Consider the following 15897-nt stretch of genomic DNA (forward strand, 5'->3'; position numbering starts at 1 on the left):
TATACTTTTTTTTCGTCATCCTGCATCTTTCTTCCTTTATCTTTTAACATCATCATCATTATCATCATCACAATCATCGCTGTTAGCTTACCCTCTCGGGGGAATTCGCTTTACTGTTGCAGCTTACTCCCTCGGGGGAATTCGCTGTAAGCTTACCCAAGCAACACACATATTATATATTAGTTACGACAGCGCAAGTTTTGGTGGTATATAAGTTTATTTGACGTTATTCCAACACAATGTTGCAATTACGTAAAATTAACTTCTATACAACCAAAACTTGCGCTGTCGAAACTCTTATATAACATGTGTGTTGCTTGGGTACCCTCTCGGGGGAATTCGCTATACTTTTGCAGCTTACCATCTCGGGGGAATTCACTGTTTGCTTACCCTCTCGGAGGAATTCGCTTTACAGTTGCAGCTTACCCTATCGGGGGAATTCGCTGTTAGCTTACCCTCTCGGGGGAATTCGCTTTACGGTTGGAGCATACCCTCTCGGGGAAATTCACTGTTTGCTTACCCTCTCGGGGGAATTCGCTTTGCAGTTGCAGCTTACCCTATCGGGGGAATTCGCTGTTAGCTTTGTAGCCTGGTAGCTCATGGGATGGGGGATCTACAGGGTCGTTGATGACATTTCATTCACTCCAATACATATGCCGTGGATGGCCTAATCTCACAGGAGCAATAGCGAAACGGAAACCTGCCCAATGAGGTTTCACTACGGAGAACCGGCAAATGAATCATCTAAAAAGGGGGGGAATACTCCTACGGCAGTGATCCAGGAAAAGCGAGGCTTGGAGGTTCCTTTGCGAACCCGGAGAACGACACAAACACAAAATGGTGAACAAATCTTAAATTTTGATGTCTCTTTCCAAAACGCGCTACACCTGAGGTTTCTATTTACAATTATTTATTGAGTGACGTCACAAAATGGGTACTTGCATGCATATTTGTTCTTCTGTTGTTCCGGATCGTTGTTGGAGGGGTAGCTGGTGGCTAGCGAGTCGATCGTGGACCGCCGATCGATGCTGGTTTGGGAAGCAGGCGTTGGGAACGTTGAAGGAGAGTTCGACGGACGCATGCCGACTTCGGAAAGGCCGGGGTATTGTCGGTGTTGGTGCTGGTCGGCTCGTGCAGGTGTAGGAAGATGGCGGCTGCAGAAAGGCGGGCTGCGTCGAAAGTGCCTAATCGCGCGGCCAAGAGCAATGGCGGCACGGAGCTACTCCTCGGAATGCTGGGCCGAGTTCAGGGTCGCGTCCTGAACAGAAAAACTGCGCGCACTTCCACCACACACATTAACGGCTCCTCGCACTGTCGGAAACTCAACAAAAAGAGTAGAAAAGAAAAAGGTCCCAAGCATGGACTATTTTCTTGTTTTGTTTTAGGTTACACGTTGTTTTCGTTCATGGTTCTATTGCTTGTTCTTTGTATGTTTGGTTTAACTATAATTTTAACGGTTAATTAGCATTTAAGATATAATTTTACTGTTCACATTACTAACCGTACTAACACCTTTTAACATAAACTTTCCGTACTACTATATTTTAATAACATTCTACTAACAAACATTTTAACAGTTAACGTGGCTTTTACGAACAAACTGATCGCGCGCTACTACTATTCTGTTCGAGGATCACTGACTGTACAAGAACCATTCCACAAGCTCGGCCAGGCCAGGCTCATAAGACCCGCCAGCTTGCATAAAATTCTGCATATGCATTTATGTTCGTGATTTTATGTTTGCCCATCCTGTTGTAGCTAGAACCATCTATGGGACGAGGTGAGTACTTTCAGGGCTGTGTTTTGTTTTGCCCGAGCTCAAACTGCCCGAGTTTGGACGCATTTTACTGGACACGGTATGATGTGAAAGTGGAACAAGCACTCACTCATTATCTGTTTACAGGGAGTGTGTGCGTTCCTTTATTACATTAGACCCAGATATGAGTGTTCGCAACAGTAAAGATAGATAAAGGGTAAGTGCTTGGTTGATGGCAGTTTTTTGGCCGTTGGGTAATGGCGTTAGATCATACCCTTTGCCAGGATTCGCTGGCGTTATTAGTTTTAAGTTAGCCTGGTGGCAATTAGTTTTAAGTTAGCCTGGTGGCAATTAGTTCAAGGTTAGCCTGGTGGCAATTTAACTCGCGGAGTTATCTGGTAAGCGTTTGGCTTACGTATTTTAGTTAGTCTGGTGACACCAAATAAAATGATCATCGCTGCCATCAACCGACCACTTGGAAGGATGGTAAATAGGAGTTTTATAGAATTTTTCAAGAATCGCGATTTCGATTCTTGAAAAATTCTTCCGCTGTTGCTGGTGTTGTGTTACGTTTGTAATATAGTTAATACGTTGTAAAGTAGTTTTAAGAATTTTCCATGGATTGCATTCTCCAATTCATGGAAAATTCTTCGATTGTTGCATGGAGTGTGTTACGTTTGTAAATTGTTGTGAACATTTTGACAGTTTATTTTGTATGTTATACTAAGGTTTGTTCATCTGTCCCTGAATTTTAATGTACATTTGTAGTGCTCCAAACATTTCAGGAGCGATCCAGTACAAAACACGCAAGCCGTCCCCTAACACGGACATCAAATTGTAGACGGTCTTGTGTTGTTGCTCGAATCGAAATGCCCCCTTAGGATTAGAAATTCCTAGACCAAAACAAGCTATGAATGCCGCAACAGATGCTGCGAACTAAAAGGCGAACTGCCAGAAAAAATACGATTACAGGATTGACTGATGGACCAAGAACAAAAATAAAACCTCGTTATCCTGGGATTGGACTACGTTATCTATTTGGATAACTGGGCACAATTTATGTTATGTGTTGCGTGTTTGTGTTTTGTGCATTTGTAATGTTCCATTTTATTTTGCGTATCTGAGTTCCCAGACGTGGGGCCCGATACGGAAAATAAAATGTGCATTTATGAGGTTCCAATGTACTATTCGTTACATTGGCGTCCAACTAAAAAACCCACGTTCATGTTAAAGTTTAGTGTTTCTTTGTTGATCCATCTGGTTTAGGTTACGTAAACTTAGAGTAGATCAGATATGAGTGTCCGCAACAGTAAAGATAGATAAAGGATAAGTGCTTGGTTGATGTCAGTTCTTTGGCTGTTGGTTAATGGCGTTAGATCATACCCTTTGCCAGGATTCGCTGGCGTTATTAGTTAGCCTGGTGGCAATTAGTTTTAAGTTAGCCTGGTGGCAATTAGTTTAAGGTTAGCCTGGTGGCAATTTAACTCGCGGAGTTATCTGGTAAGCGTTTGGCTTACGTAATTTAGTTAGTCTGGTGACACCAAATATAATGATCATCGCTGCCATCAACCGACCACTTGGAAGGATGGTAAATAGGAGTGTTTTAGAATTTTTCAAGAATCGCGATTTCGATTCTTGAAAAATTCTTCCGCTGTTGCTGGTGTTGTGTTACGTTTGTAAATTAGTTGTAACGTATGTTAAGTAGTTTTAAGAATTTTCCATGAATTGGAGAATGCAATTCATAGAAAATTCTTCGATTGTTGCATGGAGTGTGTTACGTTTGTAAATAGTTGTTAACATTTTGTCAGTTAATTTTCTGTTTTGTACTGTGATTTGTTCATTTGCCCCTAAATTTTAATGTGCATTTGTAGCGCTCCAAACATTTCAGGAGCGAACCAGCACAAAACACGCAAGCCGTCCCCTAACACGGACATCAAATTGTAGACGGTCTTGTGTTGTTGCCCAAATCAGGATGCCCCCTTAGGATTAGAAATTCCTAGACCAAAACATGCTATGTAAGCAAGTAACGCTGCAAACAAAAGGCAATCCGCCAGAAGAAATACGATTACAGGATTGACTGATGGACCAAGAACAAAAATGAAACCTCGTCATCCTGGGTTCGGACTTAGTTATCTATTTGGATAACTGGGCACAATTTATGTTATGTGTTGCATGTTTGTGTTTTATGCATTTGTAATGTTCCATTTTATTTTGCGTATCTAAGTTCCCAGACGTGGGGCCCGATACGGAAAATAAAATGTGCATTTGTAAGGTTCCAATGTATTCGTTATATTTTACTTTTCGTATCCCACTAGCTTCAAAATGTGGGGCTCGATGCGGAAAATAAAATACGCATTTGTAGGGTTCTTTTGGCAGTTGTCTACATTGTGGTACCCATCGGGAGCACAATGCATTTGTAGTGTTTCGCAAAACTCTTTTTCCGTTACATTGGCGCCCAACGTGGGGCCCATTACGCAAAAGAAAATGTGCATTTATAAGGTTCCAATGTACTATTCCGGAAAAATTTGGGAAAATAGGAATTGTGGCGGAGCCAATAAGTGCATTTTGGAACCTAACGGTTACAGCTTTCCCTCTCGAAAGAATTTGTTTTACAGTTGCAGCTTACTCTCTCGGGGGAATTCCCTGTTAGCTTATCCTCTCGGGGGAATTCGCTTTACAGTTGCAGCTTACCCTATCGGGGGAATTCGCTGTTAGCTTACCCTCTCGGGGAAATTCGCTTTACAGTTGCAGCTTACCCTCTCGGGGGAATTCGCTGTTAGCTTACCCACTCGGGGGAATTCGCTTGACAGTTGCAGCTTACCCTCTCGGGGTAATTCGCTGTTGGCTTACCCTCTCGAGAGAATTCGCTTGACAGTTGCAGCTTACCCTCTCGGGGGAATTCGCTGTTAGCTTACCCTCTCGGGGGAATTCGCTATACTGTTGCAGCTTACCCTCTCGGGGGAATTCGCTATACTTTTGCAGCTTACCCTCTCGGGGAAATTCACTGTTTGCTTACCCTCTCGGAGGAATTCGCTTTACAGTTGCAGCTTACCCTATCGGGGGAATTCGCTGTTAGCTTACCCTCTCGAGGGAATTCGCTTTACAGTTGCAGCTTACCCTCTCGGGGGAATTCACTGTTAGCTTACCCTCTCGGGGGAATTCGCTTGACAGTTGCAGCTTACCCTCTCGGAGGAATTCGCTGTTAGCTTACCCACTCGGGGGAATTCGCTTTACTGTTGCAGCTTACCCTCTCGGGGGAATTCGCTATACTGTTGCAGCTTACCCTCTCGGGGGAATTCGCTATACTGTTGCAGTTTACTCTCTCGGGGGAATTCACTGTTTACTTACCCTCTCGGGGGAATTCGCTTTACAGTTGCAGCTTACCCTCTAGGGGGAATTCGCAGTTAGCTTACCCTCTCGGGGAAATTCGCTTTACCCTCTCGGGGGAATTCGCTGTTGGCTTACCCTCTCGGGGGAATTCACTTTACTGTTGCAGCTTACCCTCTCGGGGGAATTCGCTATACTGTTGCAGCTTACCCTCTCGGGGGAACTCGCTGTTAGCTTACCCTCTCGGGGGAATTCGCTATACTGAATTTGCTGTTAGCCAATTATTTCATTTCTGCCACTCTTCTTCGGTAATGACAACTAATAACGCCATGAATCAAACTACATACATAACACATATATACAAATTGAAAAAAAAAATCAATGGAGGACCTTTTCAATGTGTTGCTTATACATAGAATGTACGAACCCCACTTCATCATGTTACAACGAGCCATCCGATCTTATACCTACAAACCACCGGAAACTAAAACAACGCTCCAAAATGAGAACGAAGCTGCAACTCCTGTCATCTCCATCCACCATCCACATGCATATTACAGTGGGCCAAATAAATGCCAACATCTCCTATCCGGAAAACATCCAGCGAGCACTCGTTGACTGACCGCTACCAAAATCACGCCATGAAATTATGCATTCGGCATGAAAAAAAAGAAGACCGTTCACCAGCCCATCAAGCAGCAAATGACAAATAAACAACCATAGCAGGACGGAACAAATCCAAACAAATCAAAAATCACCCGTACTGCACCGACTGCTCCACACACCGCCAGCTCATATTTGCAGCTACGGAAGTTAAACATTGGATGGAGTCCACAATATAAACGGATACTTTGTCCCGCTTCCAGTCACCGCTACTTCTCTACCTCGAGACCACAAAACCACAACACAGGAGCTTACCTACCGACTGTGCCATTGTAGTGTCCGGAGGGACACTTCCGAGCACACCAGTCGAATCCTGCAGCTGAACGCACGCTCACGAGGAGGAGCAAGACCTTCTCGCAAAAAATGCTTTACAAGACTGACGTTTCATTTCATGTTGATCGTTTGCACCACCGGAAAGGAATGCCCTATTGATCTTTTTCTCTCTATCTCTCTTAACCCCTACATCCGTAGAGGAATTCCTGGTGGAATCCATGGAGGGGTTCCTAGAGAATTTGCTGGAAAAATCCCTGGAGGATTTCCTGGAGAAATCCCTGGCAAAATTCCGGGAGGAATCCCTGGAGGAATAGGCTCCTAAAGGCCTATCTCAATTTCTGCATAATTCGATCAGGCATTGATTAAAACGACATGTTTACTCATTTTTTAAGTATTCCTATTAGGTAAAGCCCATAAAATATATTTTCAAAAATTTTAATAATTTTTGCAACACTCCTTGTTTAGCACTAAATTTTGGGTAAATTTTGTTTACCGTGTATGTCAAACAGGAACATTTATTGTCAAAAGTGAGCCAATGTGGTCTCTTTTGCAACCCGCCGTTTCACTTTCGTTACGTCAAGGTTGACCTCGAATGTCAAACAAGACCTGCTCATCATTATTTTATTTTCAAGTTTATTAACTATTCTGTTATTGTTTAAGTTCGGAAAAATTACCATTGAGATCAGAAAAGCATGCTCTTTCGTGTTATGCAGCAAAACCGGGGAAATATTTTTCATTTTAGGACCCTATTCCTGGAGAAATCCCTAGAGGAATTCCAGGAGAAATCCTTAGAGGATTGTGGCTTCGTGGTTGTGCGGCTAGTGTCACCAAGCATTTAGTCGCATCGTGCTGAGGAGCGCGGGTTCGATTCCCGCCGCAGCTGTCAGGACAAGTTTTCGGCTGTGCCACTGGGCGTTGCATGCTAGTCCGTTGTCTAGTGTCGTGCTTCCTTCAAAGAGCGAATAGCTCACTGGAAGCATTGAACGTGTTCGTGTCTTTTTTAATTCCTGGAGAAATCCCTAGAGGAATTTCTGGAGAAATCTCTAGAGGAATTCCTGGAGAAATCCCTAGAGGAATTCCTGGAGGAATCCATGGAGGAAATTCCAGAGAATTTGCTGGAAAAATCCCTGGAGGAATACCGGGAGAAATCCCTGGCAAAATTCCGGGAGGAATTCCTGAGAAAATTCCTGGAAAAGTACCTGGATGAATTCCAGGAGGGATCCGTGGAGGAGTTTCTGGAGAAATCTCTGGAGGAATTCCAAAAAGAATTCCTGGAGAAATTGCTGGGGGAATTCCAGAAGGAATCCTCTTAAAAATCGCTGGAGGAATTCCTGGAGAAATCCCTGGAAGCATTCCTGAGGAAATCGCTGAAGGAAATCCTTAAGAAATCCCTGGAAGGACTTCTGGAGGAATCCCTGGAGGAATTCCGGAAAGAATCCTTGGAGGAATCCCTGAAGGTATCCCTGGAGGGAACCCTGAAAAAATCTCTGGAGGAACCCTAAAGGAATTTCTGGGAGAGTCCCTGGAGGAATTACTGGAGGAATCCCCGAAAGAATTCCTGAAGGAATCCCTGGAGGAATTCCTGGAGAAATCCCCGGAGGAATTCCTGGAGGAATCCCCGGAGAAATTCCTTGAGGAATCCCCGGAGAAATTCCTGGAGGAATCCCCGGAGAAATTCCTGGAGGAATCCCCGAAGGAATTCCTGGAGGAATCCTCGGAGGATTCCCGGAGGAACTCCGGGATTAATTCCTGGAGGAATTCGTGGAGGAATTCCAGAAGAAATTTCTGGAAAAATCCCCGGAGCAATCCCTGGAAGAGTTCCTGGAGGATTTCCAGGAGGAATTCCTGGAGGAATCCCTGGAGGAACTCCTAAGGAATTCCAAGAGGAATCCCTGGAGGGATTTCTGGAGGAACCGCCGGAGGATTTCCTGGAGGAATCACTGGAGGATTTCCTGGAGGAATCGCTGGAGAAATTCCTGGAGAAATCCTTGGAAGGAATTCCGGAAAGAATCCTTGGAGAAATTCCGGGAGGAATTCTGGAAGGAATTCCGGGAGGAATCCCTGGTGGAATCCCTGGAGGAATTCCTGGAGAAATTGTAACCTTCTATCTAGGTTTTAATATTGTATATAATTAAATTGTAAATATTTTGTAAATAGTAAATGAATTCGTGGTTATATAAAATACTAGCTGTCCCGGCAAACTTTGTCTTGCCAAGCTAAGATGGTTTGACAACTGTTGAGGTCATTGCTGCACCGCACTCTAGATTGGTTTCATTTCGGTCATGTTGATTTTCTTCCCAATTTATCAAAAATCAGTACTTTATCAATGTTCTTACTTTCTGGGTTGATTTTCGTAATTTTTATTACATATAAACACATTGACCACCATGAATTGAGCCACCATGAATACGAATCAAACCGTGCAAGAATCATGCTGATCGGTTCACCCGTTCTCTAGTTTTGTTGCCTCAAAGGCACTTCGAACTCATTTATATATAGATACTTCGAACTCATTTATATATATATACACGGCAAACTTTGTCTTGCCAAGATGCGGTGGTTTGACAACTGTTGAGCTCAAAATAGCACCGCACTCCAGATTGGTTTCGTTTCGATCGGGTTGATTTCCTTCCCAGCTCATGAAAAAACAGCATTTTTCTTACTTTTCTAGTTGATTTTTGTAACTTTTTGTACATATAAACACAGCCACCACGAATACGAACCGAACATTTCAAGATTCATGTTGATCGGTTCATCCGTTCTTGAGTTTTTTTGCTTCAAAGAAACATTAAACTCATTTTTATATACAGGGTGTTTGTTTCCGGAGTGCAGATATTTTTAGGGTAGATAGGTCTCCATGAGTTATGAAAAAGTGCCCAAGGAACATGGGGTCGGAAATCACTGCTAAGTGAGTTAATCACATTTTAGGTTTTTAAATTTTGCTCATCTTTGATACTCTCTATCTTCTAAACCATAAATCGTACAATCAATGTCAATGCTCGAATTGAAAGCTAATGACTTCTACTTTCTTAGTCTCTTGGACGTAAACTTTGTAAAAATAGCCTAAATAGCCTAAATTTTCAAAACATTTCAAAAATGGTCGAAAAAAACAGCTCATTTTCAGACATTTTTGATTATTTTAATATGAAAACAAAACTTCTGTTAAAAAAGTTCTTCTACAAAAGACGCACGAACTTGTCCTCTAAAAATGTTTCTTTGATAGCAAAACTCTATCTTTTGTAGGTTAGCTAGAAAATGAATTTGAAAATATCGCTCAGAATTGCATCAACACCATGCCAACATAATGATCATCACCCTATCCGTTCGTACGTTTATGTGGTGTTGCTCCATATGGCATGATGACGACTACAGCTGCTGATGTTGTCATCGCGTACAGAAAACGAGCTCGCTCTTCGTCGCGTCACATCTCCGCCTGTGGAATAATTCGAGGCGGGGCTTGGATTTGCGCATACTAAGTGCGACGTGCAGTTAACACTTATGTGGCCGGCAGGGTACCCGGGTACCTTTTTAAATTTCAAATCTCGATATTTTAATGGTTATTGAGACTAGGATGTTGAAACTCTGTTAGATCTTAGAACTCGTGAATATACATCTATTAATGGGGTTGACCGAATTTTAAAGTGAGGAGGGGCAGGGGGAGGGGCTCCTGCATTTTTTTTATTACGTGGAAGGCCGGCAGGGTACCCGGGTACCCACGAAATTGAAATGATCATATCTCCGTCAATCTTTCATCGATTTTGGAAATTTTTAGCTCATTCAATTCAGAAACTCATCATCTATCGGGTTAGACCGATCTAATCACCGTGGTTTTCGGAAAATCCATATTTTTGGGAGCATGTCCTTATACCATATTGAAACCCACATTGTTAAGGCTAGGATACCTTAAAGTTTATGGTCAACCATGGCCCAACGGGAAGCGTGTTCCGAAATCACAGTTTCAAAGTCAACACGTTTTATGATTCCAGGCCGGTCAGATACAATATGCCAAAGCAATTTTACGATGCTTGGTACCGAAATTGCTACTAACCTACCGAAAATCGCGTATATTGTATTGTATAAAAACATGGATCCAGAAATCCGGATTTTCCGGTATCTATGGTGATCGGACCGGTCCAACCAAATACGATCTCGATAGATAATGAGTGTCTGAGTTGAACGAGGCAAAAACTTTTAAAATCGGTGGAAAAATCGCTGAGATATGATCATTTCCATTTCGTGGGTACCCGGGTACCCTGCCGGCCTTCTACGGGTGTTTTTTTTTTGCTGGCCACACTACGGTTAACTTATTTTGCGACGGAGCGAAAGCGTCGACGAAAGTGTATTTACAAGAGCAACCATTTAAATCCTTCGCACTCGTAGCTCTGCTGCGGTGCCGTTCAGATGGGGGGGGGGGGGTCTATGCGTGCGGCAGTTTAGAGCATGCACTTATTTAATGCATTTTCAAATGCACTAGTTGATTGATGTGGAGCGTTATTCTTCTTATTACTGGCATAACATCCCCACTGGGACAGAGCCTGTTTCTCAGCTCAGCTGTTAAACATACAGCAAAAATTTCCCAGAGTATGGATCCAATCATGCAGGTTTTCAAGGTTAAAAATGCTCATAAGAAACCTGGGAAATAACTTAGGCATTTTAGGAGAAGTTGGGGATTTTTAGGGAACGTTGAGGATTTTTAAGAGATATTGAGGATGTTAAAAAAAACTGAGGAATCATGACAGTCTTCATGGGAAATGATGCCTTAGGGAAATCTAAGCAACAAGTTGAACATTTTAAGAGAAGTTGGGAATTTTTAGGGAAAGTTGAGGATTCGAAGAGATGTTGAGGATGTTAAATAAAGCTTAGGAATTATGAGAGTCTTCATGAGAAATAATACCTTACGGAAATCTAAGCAACAAGTTGGACATTTTAGGAAAAGTTGGGGATTTTTAGGGAACGTTGGGGATTTTTGAGAGATATTGAGGGTGTTAAAGGAAACTTAGGAATTACGAGAATCTTCATGAGAAACGATGCCTTGGGGAAATCTAAGCAATAATTTGGACATTTAAGGAGAAGTTGGGGATTTTTAGGAAAAGTTGGGGATTTTTGGAACTTTGGGGATTTTCGAGAGATATTGAGGGTGTTAAAGGAAACTTAGGAATCATGAGAGTCTTCATGGGAAATGATGCCTTAGGAAAATCTAAGCAATAGGTTGGACATTTTAGGAGAAGTAGGGGATTTTTAAGAAACGTTGAGGGTTCGAAGAGGATGTTGAGGGTGTTAAATGAAGCTTAGGAATTATGGGGGTCTTTATGGGAAATAGTAACAGGGAAATCTAAGCAACAAGTTGGACATTTTAAAAGTATTTGGGGATTTTTAGAGAACGTTGGGGATTTTTAAGATATATTGAGGGTGTTAAAGGAAACTTAGGAATTATGAGAGTCTTCATGGGAAACGATGCCTTAGGGAAATCTAAGCAACAAATTGGACATTTTAGGAGAAGTTGGGGATTTTTAGGGAACGTTGAGAGTTCGAAGAGGATTTTGACGGTGTTAAATGAAGCTTAGGAATTATGAGAGTCTTCATGGGAAATAATAACTTACGGAAATCTAAGCAACAAGTTGGACATTTTAGGAGAAGTTGGGAATTTTTAGGGAACATTGGGGATTTTTGAGAGATATCGAGGGTGTTAAAAGACACTTAGGAATTATGAGAGTCTTCATGAGAAATGATGCCTTAGGGAAATCTAGGCAACAAGTTTGACATTTTAGGAGAAGTTGGGGATTTTTAATGAACGCTGGGGATTTTTAAGAGATATTGAGGGTGTTAAAAGAAACTTAGGAATTCATGAGAGTCTTCATGGGAAACGATGCCTTAGGGAAATCTAAGCAACAAGTTGGACATATTTTTTGGGAAATATTGGGAAAGATGATGGTGATTTTTGAAGGAAAATTGTGCCTAAAAGAAATCTGAGAATAAGTTGGACATTTCCGGAAAAGTTAGGGATTTTAAAGGAACGTTGGGGACTTTTAAGAGATATGTGGGAGGATAACGGATACTTAGGAATCATAGGGGTTTTCATGGAAAATGATGCCTTTTGGAAATCTGAGAATTTAGAAGCATATTTAAGGTTATATTGGGGATTTTCAAGGAACTTTGGGGTTTTTGGTGATATTAGTGATTATTAGGAGATATGAAGGGCTTAAAAAAACCTATGAATCATGGGAGTCTTCATGCAAAATTATGCTTTTGGGGATTCTAAGCAACAAGTTGGACATTCTAGTAGAAGTTGTGGATTTTTCAGAAACGTTTATGGATTTTAATCAAACATTAGGGACTTTAAAAAAATTGAGGATTTTTGGAGATATTGGGGAAGATAACTAAGAAATCATGGAAAATCATTCATTTGAAAAATCTTAGCAGCAAGTTAGGCATTTTCGGAAATGTTGAGGGTATTTTAAAATCATCGGTTTTACTAGGAGAGATTGGGAATAAAAAAATGAAACTTAAAAGTCTTGAGGGTCTTCAAGGTAAGTGATGCCTGTGAAATATCCTCAACATTCTTTTAAAATTCCCAACTTCTCCTAAAATGTCTGTCAACATGATCCCAGATTTCCCATATTTTTTCTTGGAGAGGCCCATGATCCCTAAGTGTGCTTTTTATCCCCAATATCTCCTAAAAATACCCAAGATTCAATAAAATTTCCCGATTTCAAACAAAAATGTCCAACTTATTTTCAAAAGTCTAATTTTCCATGGAGACTCCCATGATTCCTTAGTTTTTTTCCTTCCCTATGTCTCCCAAAAATTCCCAAGGCTTATTAAAATTCCCAACATTCCTTAAAATTCTCCACTTTCTCCTAAATATCTCCAAATTTTCATTAAAATCCCCTACTTTTCTTAAAATTTTCAACTTATTTGCCAGATTTCTCAAAAGCATCATTTAGCTTGAAGAACCTCTCTAATCTCTCAACTGGAAATCCTCCAATATCTTCAACATCTCCTAAATTCCTCAACTTAAGGCATTATTTTCCCTAAAGACCCTCATGATTCCTAAGTTTCCTTCAAAACCCTCAATATCTTTTAAAAATCACGTTCCATAAAAATCAACATCTTTAAAAATGTCCAACTTGTCGCTTCGATTTCACAAAGGCATAATTTCCCATGAAAACCCTCATAATTCTAAAGCTTATTTTAACATCCTCAACATCTTCAAATCTCCAAAGTTCTCCAAAAACACCCAATGTTCACTAAAAATCTCCAATATCTCCTAAAAATCCCCAACTTCTCCTAAAATGTCAAGATTGGTGTTCAGATTTCCCTAAGGCATTATTTCCCATGATTCCTAAGTTTTATTTAACACTTTCAATATAACATTCAAATCCCCGCATAATTTCCCATGAAAACCCTCATAATTCTAAAGTTTTCTTTAACACCCTCAATATCTTCTTCAAATCTCCAAATTTCTCCAAAAATCCCAAATGTTCCCAAAATATCTTCAATATTTCCTAAAAATCCCTAACTTCTCCAAAAATGTCCGACTTGATTCCTATGTTTCCTTTAACATCCTCAATATCTCCTCAAAATCCCCATTTTCTCCTAAAATGTCAAACTTGTTGCTTAGATTTCCCTAAGGCATCATTTCCCATGAAGACTCTCATGATTCCTAAGTTTCCTCCAACATCCCCAATATCTCTTAAAAATCCACAAAGTTCCCTAAAAATCCCCAGCTTCTCCTTAAATGTCCAACTTGTTGCTTAGATTTCCCCAAGGCATCATTTCTCATGAAGACTGTCATGATTCCTTAGTTTCTTTTAACACCCTCAATATCTCCTCCAAATCCCCAACTTCTCCTAAAATATCCAGCTTGTTGCTTAGATTTCCCTAAGTTATTATTTCCCATGAAGACTGTCATGATTCCTAAGTTTCCTTTAACATCCTCATAATCTCCTCAAAATCCCCAACGTTTCCTAAAATCCCCAACTTCTCCTAAAATGTCCAACTTGTTGCTTAGATTTCCCTAAGGCATCATTCCTAAGTTTCCTTTAAATCCCCAACGTTCCCTAAAAATCCCCAACTTCTCCTAAAATGTCCAACTTATTGCTTAGATTTATCTAAGGCATCATTTCGCATGAAGACTCTCATGATTCCTAAATTTCCTTTAACACCCTCAATATCTCTCAAAAATCCCCAACGTTCCCTAAAAATCTCCAACTTCTCCTAAAATGTCCAACTTGTTGCTTAGATTTCCCTTAGGCATCTTTTCCCATGAAGACTCTCATAATTCCTAAGTTTCCTTTAACACGCTCAATATCTCTCAAAAATCGCCAACTTTCCCTAAAAATCCCCAACTTCTCCTAAAATGTCCAACTTGTTGCTTAGATTTCCGTAAGTAATTATTTTCCATAAAGACTCTCATAATTCCTAAGTTTCCATTAACATCTTCAATGTCTCCTGAAAATCCCCAACGTTCTCTAAAAATCCCTAACTTCTCCTAAAATGTCCAAATTGTTGCTTAGATTTCCCTAAGTTATTATTTCCCATGAAGACTCTCATGATTCCTAAGTTTCCTTTAACACCCTCAATATCTCTCAAAAATCCCCAACGTTCCCTAAAAATCCCCAACTTCTCCTAAAATGTCCAACTTATTGCTTAGATTTATCTAAGGCATCATTTCGCATGAAGACTCTCATGATTCCTAAATTTCCTTTAACACCCTCAATATCTCTCAAAAATCCCCAACGTTCCCTAAAAATCCCCAACTTTTCCTAAAATGTCCAACTTGTTGCTTAGATTTCCGTAAGTAATTATTTCCCATGAAGACTCTCATAATTCCTAAGTTTCCATTAACATCTTCAATGTCTCCTGAAAATCCCCAACGTTCTCTAAAAATACCCAACTTCTCCTAAAATGTCCAAATTGTTGCTTAGATTTCCCTAAGTTATTATTTCCCATGAAGACTCTCATAATTCCGAAGCTTCATTTAACATCCTCAACATCCTCTACGAACCCTCAACGTTCCCTAAAAATCCCCATTTTCTCCTAAAATGTTCAACTTGTTGCTTAGATTTCCCTAAGGCATCATTTCCCATGAAGACTCTCATAATTCCTAAATTTCCTTTAACACCCTCAATATCTCTCAAAAATCCCCAACGTTCCCTAAAAATCCCCAACTTCTCCTTAAATGTCCAACTTATTGCTTAGATTTCCCTAAGGCATCATTCCATATGAAGAATCTCATGATTCCTAAATTTCCTTTAACACCCTCAATATCTCTCAAAAATCCCCAACGTTCCCTAAAAATCCCCAACTTCTCCTTAAATGTCCAACTTGTTGCTTAGATTTCCCTAAGGCATCATTTCCCATGAAGACTCTCATAATTCCTAAATTTCCTTTAACACCCTCAATATCTCTCAAAAATCCCCAACGTTCCCTAAAAATCCCCAACTTCTTCTAAAATGTCCAACTTATTGCTAAGATTTCCCTAAGGCATCATTTCCCATGAAGACTCTCATAATTCCTAAGTTTCCCTTAACACCCTCAATATCTCTCAAAAATCCCCAACGTTCCCTAAAAATCCCCAACTTCTCATAAAATGTCCAACTTTTATTGCTTAGATTTCCCTTAGGCATCATTTCCCAAGAAGACTCTCGTAATTCCTAAGTTTCCTTTAACACCCTCAATATCTCTCAAAAATCCCCAACATTCCCTAAAAATCCCCAACTTCTCCTAAAATGTCCAACTTATTGCTTAGATTTCCCCAAAGCATCTTTTCCCAAGAAGACTCATGATTCCTAAATTACCTTTAACACTCTCAATATCTCTCAAAAATCCCCAACGTTCCCTAAAAATCCCCAACTTCTCCTAAAATGTCCAACTTG

Source organism: Aedes albopictus, chromosome 2 (genome assembly GCF_035046485.1).
Source record: "Aedes albopictus strain Foshan chromosome 2, AalbF5, whole genome shotgun sequence".
NCBI lineage: Eukaryota > Metazoa > Arthropoda > Insecta > Diptera > Culicidae > Aedes > Aedes albopictus.